The sequence below is a fragment of the Grammomys surdaster genome, unplaced genomic scaffold (genome assembly GCF_004785775.1).
Source record: "Grammomys surdaster isolate TR1022 unplaced genomic scaffold, NIH_TR_1.0 134, whole genome shotgun sequence".
Taxonomy (NCBI): Eukaryota; Metazoa; Chordata; class Mammalia; order Rodentia; family Muridae; genus Grammomys; species Grammomys surdaster.
In genome coordinates, this window is record NW_021604592.1 from 6,024,437 (window position 1) to 6,037,846 (window position 13,410).

Consider the following 13,410-nt stretch of genomic DNA (forward strand, 5'->3'; position numbering starts at 1 on the left):
AAAACACACGGAAGAAATCCCAGTGCAGTCAAACTTCTGACCAAATAAGAATTATTTAAGACCACTGGAGTGTCTCAGAGAAGCTAGAGGCTCACAGGACCCAACAGGGATGACTAGCAAAAATGTCCAGTCAATGAGGAGATAAAACCTGTAGAGACAATTTCCAGTAGTTAGACAAGGACTTTGGTCGAAGGATGGGACCACCTTCCATCTGAAAATTTTTGACCCAGAAATTTTCCTGTCCAAAGGAAAGACAGAGACAAAAAGTGGAGCATAGACTGAAGGGAAGGCATCTGTAGACCACCCCACCTGGGTATTCATCCTGTCTGCAAACACCAAACCCTAACACTGTTGCTGTTGCCCAAAGGGCTTGCTGACAGGAACCTAGTGTGGCTATTCCCTGGGAGGTTCTGCTAGCACCTTACCAATGCAGATGTGAATGCTCACAACCAACCATCAGACTGAGCTCAAGAGCCTTGGTGGAAGAGCTGGGTAAAGGTCTGGAGGAGCAGAAGGGTATTACAAATCCATAGGAAGAACAATGTTGGCAGGCTAGACTACACAGTGCTCCCAGGGACCAGACCACCAACCCAGAAGTGTACAAAGAGGGATCCATAACTCCAAATACATATGAAGAAGAGGATGGCCTTGTCTGACATCAGTGGAAAGGAAGGCCCATGGTCCTGTAGAGGTTTGATGCCCCAGCATAGGGGGATGCTGTAGCAGGAGTAGGTGGATGAGTAGGGGAGCACCCTCACAGAGGCACAGGGGAAGGAGAGAGGGCAGGTAGGATGGGAATGCTGTGGACTGGCTGTCGAGAAGGGGGATATCATTTGAGATGTAAATGACAGGAATGAGTAATAAAAAATGAAATTGAAATGCAAAAAGAATTAAAAGAATTATTTGAAATTATGGCTTCATGATAAAGAGAAAAAGAGACAGTCTAAAGCACCATCGACAGATATGAATATAAATAATTTGCAATTAATAAAATGAAGTCCTCAAAGAAAGAGTTAAGTAATATTTTAAAAAAATCCCCAGAATTAATACCTTAGAGAAAATTAAATACATTGACAGATGTCAAGTTTAGAAAGTATTAAGAGAGAAATAAGTACACATAGAAGATAAAGTCTCTGAAAATAAGAAAGATAGAAATGTATTAAAATCACATAGATGCTAAAGAAAATGAAGAAACTAAACATAGACAGTCTTAGAAATACTGAATTTAAGTATAAAAAATAAAGTCTCTGAAGAAAGGAGAATGAAAGAAAAATAAATGTTCCAATGAAAGGAGAAAAATAGACTCTCCAAAGGAAGGAGAGAGAAATACCATTAATAAAATATCTGTAAGAGAAGAGAGTTTGATTAAAAAGTTTTTTCCATGTTACAGAATGGAAAACATTATAGAAGACAGCATGTGGACCTCTTAGACTGCTGTTATGGCTGCCAAAATAGAAATGATACACTCAGCAATGACTGTAGTTATATACTTCCTCTTTAAGAAAGATCAGAATGAAGCAGGTTTACAGAAGAAGAAACTGGAAGGTGGACAACATCTGAAATGTAAATAAATAAAATAATAAGCTAAAAAAAAGCATGTGAATATAATCACATACTGTCACAAGTTAGCTCCCTATCAGACTACAATAGCAAGAGGATTCACCATATTCTTACAGAACTACTAGAAGTTTATAATTACCGTTTAATTAATTATTTTGAGATAAGATCTTTTTATGTAGCCTAGATTGGTGTCAAATGTAAATCCCCCGGAACTTGGCTTCCAGTTACTGGAGCTACAGGTTGCTCCATAACACCCAGAGGGTCTTCCTGATAACAGAGTGTTTCTGGTGCTCTCCCTTCACAAACTCACTATCTCAGGAGCTGGTATACCTAGAATCATCCTCCTACAAACACACTGTCCTCATATACTTGTCCATTTAAGATTTTAAAGGACTTTAAATTACATAAACAGTACATAATATAAGCTCTGTTTCTCTTATTTAAAATGAAGACAGATAAAAATTTTTATAAGTAGGTCTGTGTTTGAAGCAGGTATAGCTTACTGGCTGTTGTTCTCTCCAGCTGTTATTCCTTTCAGCCACCAATGATCATACAGAGCCTAGTTAGATAAATCTTTTATCGTAAGAGATAATCTTCAACAAAGTTTTTGTTTTAAACTCAACCTAAAAAAATAAAAAAATCACAGCTGGAAAGATCCACAAAGACAATTTTCTCCTCTAAAGGCCACTTAAAGCTTGTGGAAAATACAGTTTTATCTTATAAAAGAATGATCGTCTCTGTGGGATAAAAGCTCAAAAATTAGAATCCATAGTCTCTTCTACACAAAGGAAGAACTGTAGGGACAGGAAACAGACAGTGTTTGCTAGACTAATACATGTGGCTGAGAGACTGCAAAGAACAATGTGAGCAAATATATGTATCTTGATGTAAGTTACAGAAAACAGGACAATGCACTTAAAAGAATTTGTACAACTATACATCAACATGAGTGAATTTTGCTCAACTAGTCTTTAAATAGAGATCTTTAGTAAATTTGACACCATCAGTGATGGCTGTGCCTACTAAACAGTTGGAAAAAAATATGGAAATATTCACTAACAACCACGTTTGGTTTCAGAAAGTGACCCGAGGCTTTGTTGGGTAGGGGACATTCGGATTGATTTCTGTATTTAGTTAAATTATTAACATGATGTTTCAACTTGACTGAAAGCATGCTCCTGTCACAAACTTTGATTCCTCCTTCTTCCCAAAAGTGTACTGCCATTCAAGACAGTATGGGAGAAGCAGCTAAAGACAGCATGTGAGAGTTTGAGGTCTAACAAGTATGAAATGACCCACTTCATTCTACTCATGACACTGCTTTGAGCCAATTATATTCCTCAAGATTACAAACTATTTGAATGACCTTGAATAAATGATGCTATATATGTTTTTCATTCCCCCTCATGTTCCATCTCTTTTTATTCCCTCTCTCCATTCATATGTGTGTATTACTCTACCTCTTTCTTTTCTCAGATTTATAAAGTTTCCTATTCCCATGAAGCATAGAACAAATCATTGAAACACTATTCAGAGAATTTTAAATGTAGAGTTACTACCCAAGAAAAATCTATTTATGTCACCTTATAATTTTAAATAGAAAAGTAGTTTATTAATTGATGCAGTGCATTTTGCCTGCACAGTGAACAATAATATAGTTTTGGCAGTTATTCTAGTTTCTTTTCTTCTCCTATAATAAAACACATCATGTCAGAAAGTAACACAAAGGACATGGGATCCCTTACATGCCAGGTTTCTGTCCAACATTGAGAGAATTTCAAGTTACACACCTAGTCATAACCCAGAACACAACAGATCAGAGGAAAAAAATGTATCTTTGCTGCACCCTGTTGCTGCTTTTCATCTAGATTTTTTCTGGTGTAGTCCATGTAATAGTACTAATCTCACTGGGCTGAGTAATCTTACATCAGTCAATAATTATGATAAATGATAATCTCCCATAGACTTGCTTATAGGCAAACCTGATAAAAGTAATTTCTTGACTGAGACTTTTTCCAAATTAGTTTACGTTGTGCCAAAGTGGCAGTAAAAACTAACCATCATAGGAATCTAATAAGTTACATTTTAACAATAAATATGTAGCTCTTTATATATTATAACGTGCCTTGCCTTGGCTAGATATATGAGTCAGGAACTAAGCTACATCTTACAGGGCAAAGAACATAGACAAGGGACTTCTATGGAAATTGAGATCTCTTTGGACATGTACACTCTTCTTCATCACACATCCTAAACAGGTCACTTCTTAATGCAGAGAGAGAGAGAGAGAGAGAGAGAGAGAGAGAGAGAGAGAGAGAGAGAGGGAGAGAGAGAGAGGGAGAGAGAGAGAGAGAGAGAGGCAGAGAGAGAGAGAGAGAGAGAGAGAGAGAGAGAGAGATAATCCCTATATTATGAAAACCAAAAGTCTTATTTTTATATTATTAATTAGTATGTCTTGTGTCACCCACTATCTCAAAATGTATACTGATGGAAAAAATGTTAGACAGATCTCTAAAAGAACTAATGTACATAAAAGTCAACAAAAATTGAATATAAGCTTCTTCTACTAAAGATACTGTGCACTTCAGAATCAGGGTTCAGAAACTCCATAGCTGAAACAGACCTGAGTCACCCTTGCTGAGGAACAGTTTTCATGCAACCAGAAGGTACCATGCAATCTTCTAAAGGAAGAAGAAAAGCAACAGTCTATAGACAAAATAACAGCTAACATGAGCTACATCAATGCAATGACCAGAATACCACAATATGCCAAATGGTACAGTTTGGGCACACGTACTTTGGGGATAACAAACTACTCTTTAGTTGGACTAACAACCTGATCAACAAAGGGAAACCATGACTAGTGCTGGAAACCTAGTCTATCACTCAGTGCTAGTGAAGTCATCAGTATTAGAGAATAAAAATCTATAACTACTAATTTACTAAGACAGCACAAACTTATACATGCTAAACATACTTGAGCTTTTACAAACTAGTGAAAAAGTTCACCCCTCATCAAAACAATTTCTCGATGAATATCACGACAGTAAAACACGACCAATCAGAATTTGGTCTTGTTATAGCAGTCTCATTAGAGACATCTATGTAAACAGTCCTGCTCCCAAGGCTCTGGAAACATTACAGAAAAGGAGGCAGAGATTCTAAGAGCCAAAGGATCAGGGAGCTTGGTGAGAGGTCCTAGTAATATCAGAAGTTACACCTGGAATGTCTCACTAGGAAGGCTGCCTAAATGTGTGCTGAGTAAAGATGACAAGAGTGAACAAGCGAAACTAAATCGTAAAAAATTGCCCTCAAGGCCTTTAGCCAACTGTAAGCAAAACAAAACAAAATAGAACAAAACCAAACAAACAAAAACAAAAACAAAACAAAACCTGGGCACAAGGGTGTGGGGTAGTCTTCCTCCAAAAAGAGCCCACCAATACATTGTCAAAAGTCAGTCCTGAAAACATATGTGTGTGTGTGTGTGTAGTATTATAGAAATTGAAAAGTTTTTTTTAAGAATATACAAGTTTGATACACAGACACACACACACACACACACACACACACACACACACACACCTCTATGCAATAACAGTTTAAAAAGGGGCTTGATATTTTTTATTGAAATTAATTAATTTGGGATATACATTGATACTTTTTTAAAGTGTCAATGATTTTGTAACCTGAGGCTATGATCTCCTCAATTACATTTTACAAAATGTCACAGATAAACAAACAAAACAAGACAAACAAACAAAAAGCATTGTTCCCATCTCCAATACAGGTATTTCTAAAATTTTTCTCATTGTATGTCTTATTGTAATTCTCCCTGTCCTAGGAAAATCTGTGTATTTGTCTTTGCTTGTGACACACACACACACACACACACACACACACACACTCACACACACATACACCACCACCAACAACAACAACATCAACAAAAACAAACAATCTAAAGAAAAACTCTAAGGTATTGAGTAATATTGTAGAGTACATATATCTTAAGTAGAAGATATGTTCTTGTAAGCTCATGTGACCTGGAATTCTTATCCATGAGAAAGCCATTCACAAGTTGTGATATGTGCCAAAATACAAAATGGAATAGTATACTACATATAGCTGTTACAATAGACCAGGACATTTCTTTTTTCATCTTAGACTAAACAGGACTTCAATCAGTGAGTGTCCTTAATCACTGTGCTTGAAAATAAGTTGATGCTTCCAGGTAAGAGAAGGAATGGTGACTCCTGTTGCAAACTAGAAACAGTATATACCACCAGATGACGCGCAGAAATATTGGTTATTCTAGTTTTGTCCTTGTTTTAGTTTTATTGGTAAAATGATGAAAAAAATATAATTAGTTCCTGTATACATGACAAGAATTGGAAATCCATTCTAATTAATTTTTAAACTGTTTCTTAAAAGCAGAAAACTGCAACATTTTTTATAAAAATTAAATATTCATCAAAACTGATTTGTTTTATAAAAGATTGAAAGTAGAAATGTTGAGTTGTGCAAAATAAAGCCCTAGGTACAAGCCAAAAAGGAAATGAAGTGATAGTTGATAGGTTAAGGCATGGGTTAATGCATCTCTTGATGTGCTAAAAGATATTTGACATTTCAAGGCATGATTTGGAAGCATGAAATTTTCAGTGAGAGATATAATGATTAGCAGAAAGAAATTAAGAATCATGAAGGTATCGAGATTATAAACCTAAGTATATATAGTTAACCCCATATTGACATGTAAAATTTAGAGTACCTAACTCATTGATTCCAAAGTGCTTTTATTTTATTTTTTGATCTGAAGTGCTGGTAGCCTGTCTCTTATTCCTAATTTAACATCTATATTCTCTGTCACAACTTGTTGCTCTATATAACCAGAATGAATTGTTATTTTTGAGATTGTTATACATTTATAATATGAAAAAAATTAATTAATTAAATCCAGTTGACTAGTTCATTTTTAAAGGGATTTATAAACTAATTTTAGGAAAAAAATGTATGGACAGAAGTATTTCTTTCATCTGATAGAGATCTCAGAGAATGACTCTTTGTACTTCTCATCCCTATAAAATACATTTTCATATTAATTTATGTCCAGGAGTAGTAAGAAGTTTTAACAATTTTCTTTCAACTTTTCCTTGCTTATCTTTCCCACTGCCTTTACATCACCGAACAGTATATATTTTGTTTTTTTCTATCTCTAGAAAGAGAATGTTCATTTCTCTCTTTTACTTTAGAAAGCACTGCACCTCTCCTTCTTAAACCATAGATGTAGAAGAATAATGACACTCATTACAAATAATTAAATGGAATGTATTAAAGTCTAAGGTGCCTAAGATGCTTGTGGGATTCCTGCAACTGTTGTTTGAGACCAAAATTGTTGGTTATTATCATTATCTTGATGTCAGAGTATATTTACTAAAATATATTATGTGCAGAATTAAGGAGGACTTCCTCCACTTTAAAATGAGACAATGTGGTTTTCAATCCTGAAAGGACTTTGTTACCCTCTATCTTTCTTGCTGTCCCACATAGATCAACACATTCCTGTGAGGTGTACATTCTGGGAAGGAACATTTTATTCGTCTTCTTCCCACAGAATATACTCCTCAGTTCTCTAGTCAGTCCAGGGAGATGTAAACACAGTGTCATTCCTACCAGTATCTAAGATGCTAATGCACAACCACACTGTCAACCTTATGAAGAATATACTCAGATACATACAATGCTTTTCACACAAAGCACAGGATAGGGTCTTATCACTTTAGAATTTATTAAAAATAAAATCTAGCCACTTAATATTAACCACTTAGCTGGCTTGTGCATGTTGTGTGTGAGGAACAGTACACTGAAGAGTTGCGAGCTTGAGCACAAAGCTTTTCAGTAACGAGTTCATTGCTCTCTGGAGACAAGTGACCTCACAGCTCATCCTGCTCTTCTGTGTTCCTTCTTAGGCTCGAGTCACAGCCCCTGGACCAGCAGCACAGTTCTGCTCCTCAGAAGAATTTGGCACCTTCAGCAAATATTCACTCATACACTTTTTTTTTCTTGCTGTTAAATCTGTGAAGAATTTTTTTTCTTAAAACAAAAATGCCTGCAGCATAACTGTATTTCACAGTTAGCATATTGATTTTGGTATGCAGTTCCTAAGGATACCTGCACAACAAATGGCTGTTTTGTTCTATTATAAAATAGTGCCACTGGTTACACACGTCTCTCTCTCTGCCTCCCTTAGTCTTCCCTGTTGAATGCTGTTGCATGATGTTCAGATCATCACAACTCTGTAAGCACAGAGTTGGGAAAACGTTTGTGTGATAAGTCAGCTAGCAACAGCAATGATGGGGAAAATCATAAAAAACTAAGGACTCCCAAGGCTTCCAGTTAGGGTGATGAGAAAGTTATAACACACATACAAGAGACAACATTGAATATACTAAAAAACAAATTTTAATTCTTCTCTTATTTTTAACCCATACTAGAATATTTATTGATATGGGAAAATGTTAACAATACACTTTTATATGAAATATGTAGGATACGCAACAGTATATATGGTTTAATAACATTTTTTTACAGAAAGAAAATCGTCCATATATACAAAATCATGCATAATAAAAACTGTATACACCATTTAAGGTCATCTCTTTAGTGGACTGGCTGTGATTACAATTCACAGTACCACTCACCTTCCCTGTAAACTGTATTTGCTTTATCTGTCCTGTGATTAGTGTTTCCAACAGCCTGTCTCTGATGCAGACACCTCCCCAAGCAGCTTCTGCTTTGCCCATCGAAGTTGGTGCTATTTGCTCATATATACTGGCATGTGGAGAACATTTCAACTAACATAATATAGAGAGTGCCACAGCAGACGTCTGGCTTTAGAAAGTTATTTGGAGAACTAGGAAATTCTCTACATATGACTTTCTCTACTTTTTTAATAGAGAAAAATATACTATCATTATTTTGCATTGATGGTATGTGAAATATGTAATCTCAGAAATTAGAACTGAGGAATTTGGGATCTTGCCTCTATCTCACAACAAAAATCACAGAATTTTAAAAAAATGGCCATAGTTCAAATGGCAAATGTCTACCAAACTGGTGCAGTTGCCAGCCTGCTCCTGTGCTGTCCTGCTGTTTCTATCTCCTTCTGCAAGTGACTTGTCCAGAGCACAGAGAAAAACATGAAGAAGTGCTTCCAGGTCGTTCAGAGACACCAAATGTTACTTCAACACACTTACGGGACAGAAGGACTACTGAGACTGAATGCTCACTGCAAGTCACTACACAAATCAAACAACAAAAGGTAGCAACTAAAAAAAAATACTTTTTGACATTTCACAATCACCAATTTGCAATGAAACTGAGGAGTGACTCTTGGACTAGCAAATATGTAAACTATCGCTTTGGCACATGATCACAGATGAATACTCCTGGGTTTTCACATAGAAACTATTACTCCATGATGAATACTATGAAAGGAAGTGTGACTAACTTGTGAAATCACAAGAGAAAGACTCCCCAAGACCTCTGCCTTCAAGGCGCTCCTACTCTGAAAAGGTCTCCAGAGCAGTGAAAGTAATGCTCATTTAACAGAATGACAATTCCTGTCACAAGAAATGTGGCATTTCGATTCCTCTGGAGACGTCTTCTCCATTCAACAAAGGCACAAGACAAGACTAAAATGGACATTTAGCTCAGAAACAACACTGCACGTGTCACTTCCTAGTATTATATGAAATAGCAGATAAGCTCACAGCAGTTCTCCCAAATAAATGTGAGACACTTGAGAATATGTTCTAGATTCTCTAGTTCTGGCAAATGGTAGAGCCAGAGAAGGAAACACAATGCTGATGTGGTGATGATGCACGGGCTGACTTGGACTGTCAGTGTGCTATTTTAATGTACTCCGTGACCACTAAACATGAAACATGTACACAGTGGTTGCAAAATTAACCTTTCATACAGGTTCAAGTATTAGTGCTCATTCTTCTTCTTGTCTTTTGTCACTTTCTTCTTTCTCAGACTCTTAGTTGACTCCTCAGGGATACTCGTGAAGTTCTTCTCCAACAGGATGTTCCTGATACAGTTGTTGATGTGTTTGAAATGATCAGGTCCGGCTGGGCCCGAGCATAGAGCAGGTCACAGGCGGCAGCTCCGTACCCAACGAGAGAAAACTGAGAGAAAGAGGGACTCCCAGAAGCTTTAACTCAGGCAGCATCCCAGGTAAAAATGAATCACCCGTGATGTCTGCTGTTAGAAGTTCTAATCCAGATGCTGGCCTCTGAACTTATACTACTCAGATCTTTGAAGGGCCACTGACAAGAACATCAAACAGCTAGAGGTTGACATCACTAATCTGAAGAAATCCCTCGTTTCGCCGTCTGAAGAGACCTCCTAAAATCGCAAAGATCCTTATGGGACTTGATTTACTCTAGTACAATAGAAAAGACTGTATACAGCTCTTGACTGTGTACAAACCTCAAAGAAGAAGGTTGCCTTTACATAGACAAGACAAGGAGGGTTAAAGAGAGCATGAAATAGGTGGTGAAGCCTGAGAAAAATCAGAAAGAGAAAGAGACAGATGAATGCTGATACAAGAATGGATTTGCAGCCTCTCCAAGGTTGTCAACCCTATTTCCTTCCATCTTGGGACCATTATTTGGGTTCTTTTTGCTTTTTTCTGCTGGTCCCTAGCTCTCAAATAGGCAGCCTAACTCTGTGATACAACACACAAATAATTTGGTAGCAAAACCTACTCAGATGCATTATCATAAGTTAGCTATGGAGGACCACGAGACTCAAGATGAGGTTGTTACTTTATACAGGGTGTTTCCTGTGATGTGCGTGTAATCGTCTCGCCAGCAAGAATGCACGCGGACACACACCAGGATCCTTCCGCAGCAAAACGTTTATTCCAAAATGAAAATGGAGGAAGTCCCCAGGCACGGAAAAAGCACTATTTATATACCCTTAGAGCGGTGTGCTCACCTCTGATTGGCTGCTTACTCATCGCCCGCCAAAACACCCTGGGATGGGCTATGACTTTGGCACGCTTTTACCATAGCACATGCGCAGTTTACTTGTTTACTAGGAAGAGCACCGGATGCCAGCGCCATCTTGCAATGGCGGATTTTGCCAGCGCAAGCCACGGCTTCCTACAGTTTCCAAAACCCATCTCCACTCAACCTAAAAGCGGGGACTTCTGCTCCTAGACCAAACAGAGAGGGGCCACCCAGAACCCCCTCTGACAGGCGATCTGAATTCTTGCTTAGGCTGCGAGGCTAAGCGCTGCAAGGGAAAATCAATAAAAGATAAAAATATCTCTCTGGGTTCCCTGAGGGACAAGCCTGACTGCATAGGGGTTGATGTCAAAAGTATCCCTCTCCAGGAAAAAGACATCAGGATGGGTATGACCCCCATGCCTCACTGGACAATGACAGGGGGACCAGAGCCATTACAAGGTCCCCTTCAAATACTGGAGTTCAGGCCTCTATCCCCGCCTTCGCAAGTTTAGAATTGCCACAGCCCTTCTATACTTAGAGAAGGGAGGAGACGTCAGGGGCAGCCCTGCTTACACACTGAAGGCCTAAAATCAGCCATAGGCCTAAAATCAACAATAGGCCTGTCATACATGTATAAAAACACCAAGTCTTGGGTCTCAGTGGAAAAACATTAAAACAGATGGCTATAAGCTAATGTCAACAGACAGCTTTTGTGGAAATTTATATGCCTGAGTAGTCATAGACCTTGTAAATAGGTAGCCTTGGCAGACAATACCAACTTAGGTAAAGACAAGTGAATCATAGGCAGAGTCATATTGACTTGTCCCCTGAACCTTCACCCAGCCAATACCCGGTGATGAAGATATCTGTATTCCCCCTGAACACCCACACTTCAGTGTCATTCACTTCCCCACATCTTGCCTTTCTGTGTTTATACCCCTGTGTGAATTAATTATGATTTGAGAAAAAATTTTAAAAAAAGAAAAAATAACCATAACTATCACATCCAAAAAAAAACAAAAAAAAAATAAGTCAGCTGTTTCCTCCTGTAAATAACTACTAACCTGGGCAATGCAGCACACAACTGGAAAGGTAGCACTCAGGAGCTGACGCAGGGCATCACACGTTTAGGGCTAGCCAGAGTTAAAAGGCAAAATCTTGCTTTAAACAACAAAACCAATGGGTAAATGAGTGCAGAGATGGTTCAGGGGTAAAGGTACTAGCAGTCAAGCTTGTGGAGCTGAGTTCATTCCCTGCAACCCTTACGGTAAAAGGAAAGGACTCTCACAAGCTGTCCCCAACGTCCACCATGTGCTCCGTGACGCAGACATGCATGCTCACATACTCCCAATAAATAAATGGAATAAAATACAAATAAATGTAATATATAAACAACAGCCATATTAAGTGCAATGTTTCTGCCTCTTTTTACTGTTCAGAGACTGATGAGTACCTAAAGGTAGCTTAACAAAGTTGTCACCTGCACAGATATCACTAGAACAGGCCAGCCGCCAGTTGTCGCCCACACAGCTGAGCTCCTCATTCTCCTCGAGTCTCTAAGTGTGAGTCACCATCCTCTGCACCTGTGCTGTTGTGCCCAATCCCCCTTCTCTATGCATTTCCCTGAGAAGACTGCTCAAGGAGAAATCCAAGCTTGGGTGGTAGGCTGCCGAGTGTATCTCCTTTTTCCTGTTTTGATCCCTGTTCCTGTTTGTGTTCCTGTTTTGTGGGGAGTATAAAAGGGAGCTATGCAGTTGAAAATATAGCATTTGGTTCTTAAAAAAAAAAAAAAGAAATGATCAGGTCCCAACAGGATCCCTCTATACCAGCAGGATACTACTACCATGACATTCTTCACATTCAAAATCTCCATGAGGTGAAGAAGGCAGCCCAGAGCAGCTGTTTCTCCATCATCTTCACAGTCCTGCAAGAAGGTCTGTGTATCCTCACAGTAGATCTTATAGGCATAGGTATTATGGGTGGCACTGACAATCTTCTTATTCTCATACAACTTGGCAAGAACCATTTTCATATGTGCCTGAAAAGCTCTCCTTCTGTCTGTAATAGGAATGTCATGAGTAACTGGAGGCAGCTCTTCTGTTTCTGGTGCATTTTGACTGATTTTCAGGTTTAATGTCATAACTGGATTTTCCAGCAGGTGTTCTAGAATGGGGTCATCTTTGACCTCAATCTCTTCTTCAGTTTTCTTTTTTTTCATCTAGGCCTGGCTCTGTTCTCTGAGATTTCTATATCAGAGCATCTCTTATTTTATCCAAAAACTGATAAAGAATACATTCACCAATGTTACACACACACACACACACACACACACACACACACACACATATATATATGAGACAAGTCTGTTTGCTAAGTCTGCACATTCTTACCCTTTCAGTCAAGGAGCATTCAACTGATAAACAGGTGGTGCTGTACCTGGATACTCACTTGGTAACATCACCTGTAAACAAAGTGTCCATTTGGGGTCATCCACAAAGTCAGTAATTCTAATACAAAATATTTTTGGCACACTCATCAATGACACACTACTCCTAGCCATAAATCGCTGCCATTGCATCGATTTCTTCACTCTGTCTCTGATTGCTTCCTAATTCCACTTCAGCCATGGTACTTGGACCAGCTACACCAACTCCAAATGCCCAAGTCCCAATTCTCTTACAAATAATATCCCAAACACAGTTTTCCTCTCCTTCCAAGCCTCTCAGTAACTCCCCTCCCTACCTCATCTCTGTCACAGATTAACTCCTCCTCTGTTTAGGAGGAGTTTATTTTAAACTATTATTTATAATAGTTTCCTGAAGGGAAAGTGTAT

At 38.3% G+C, this 13,410-nt stretch overlaps 1 pseudogene; it reads right to left on the reverse strand.

Annotated features, from left to right (window-relative positions):
* Positions 1-9,549: 9,549 nt before the first annotated feature.
* On the reverse strand, positions 9,550-13,204 carry LOC114617029 (annotated as a pseudogene).
* Positions 13,205-13,410: the final 206 nt, after the last annotated feature.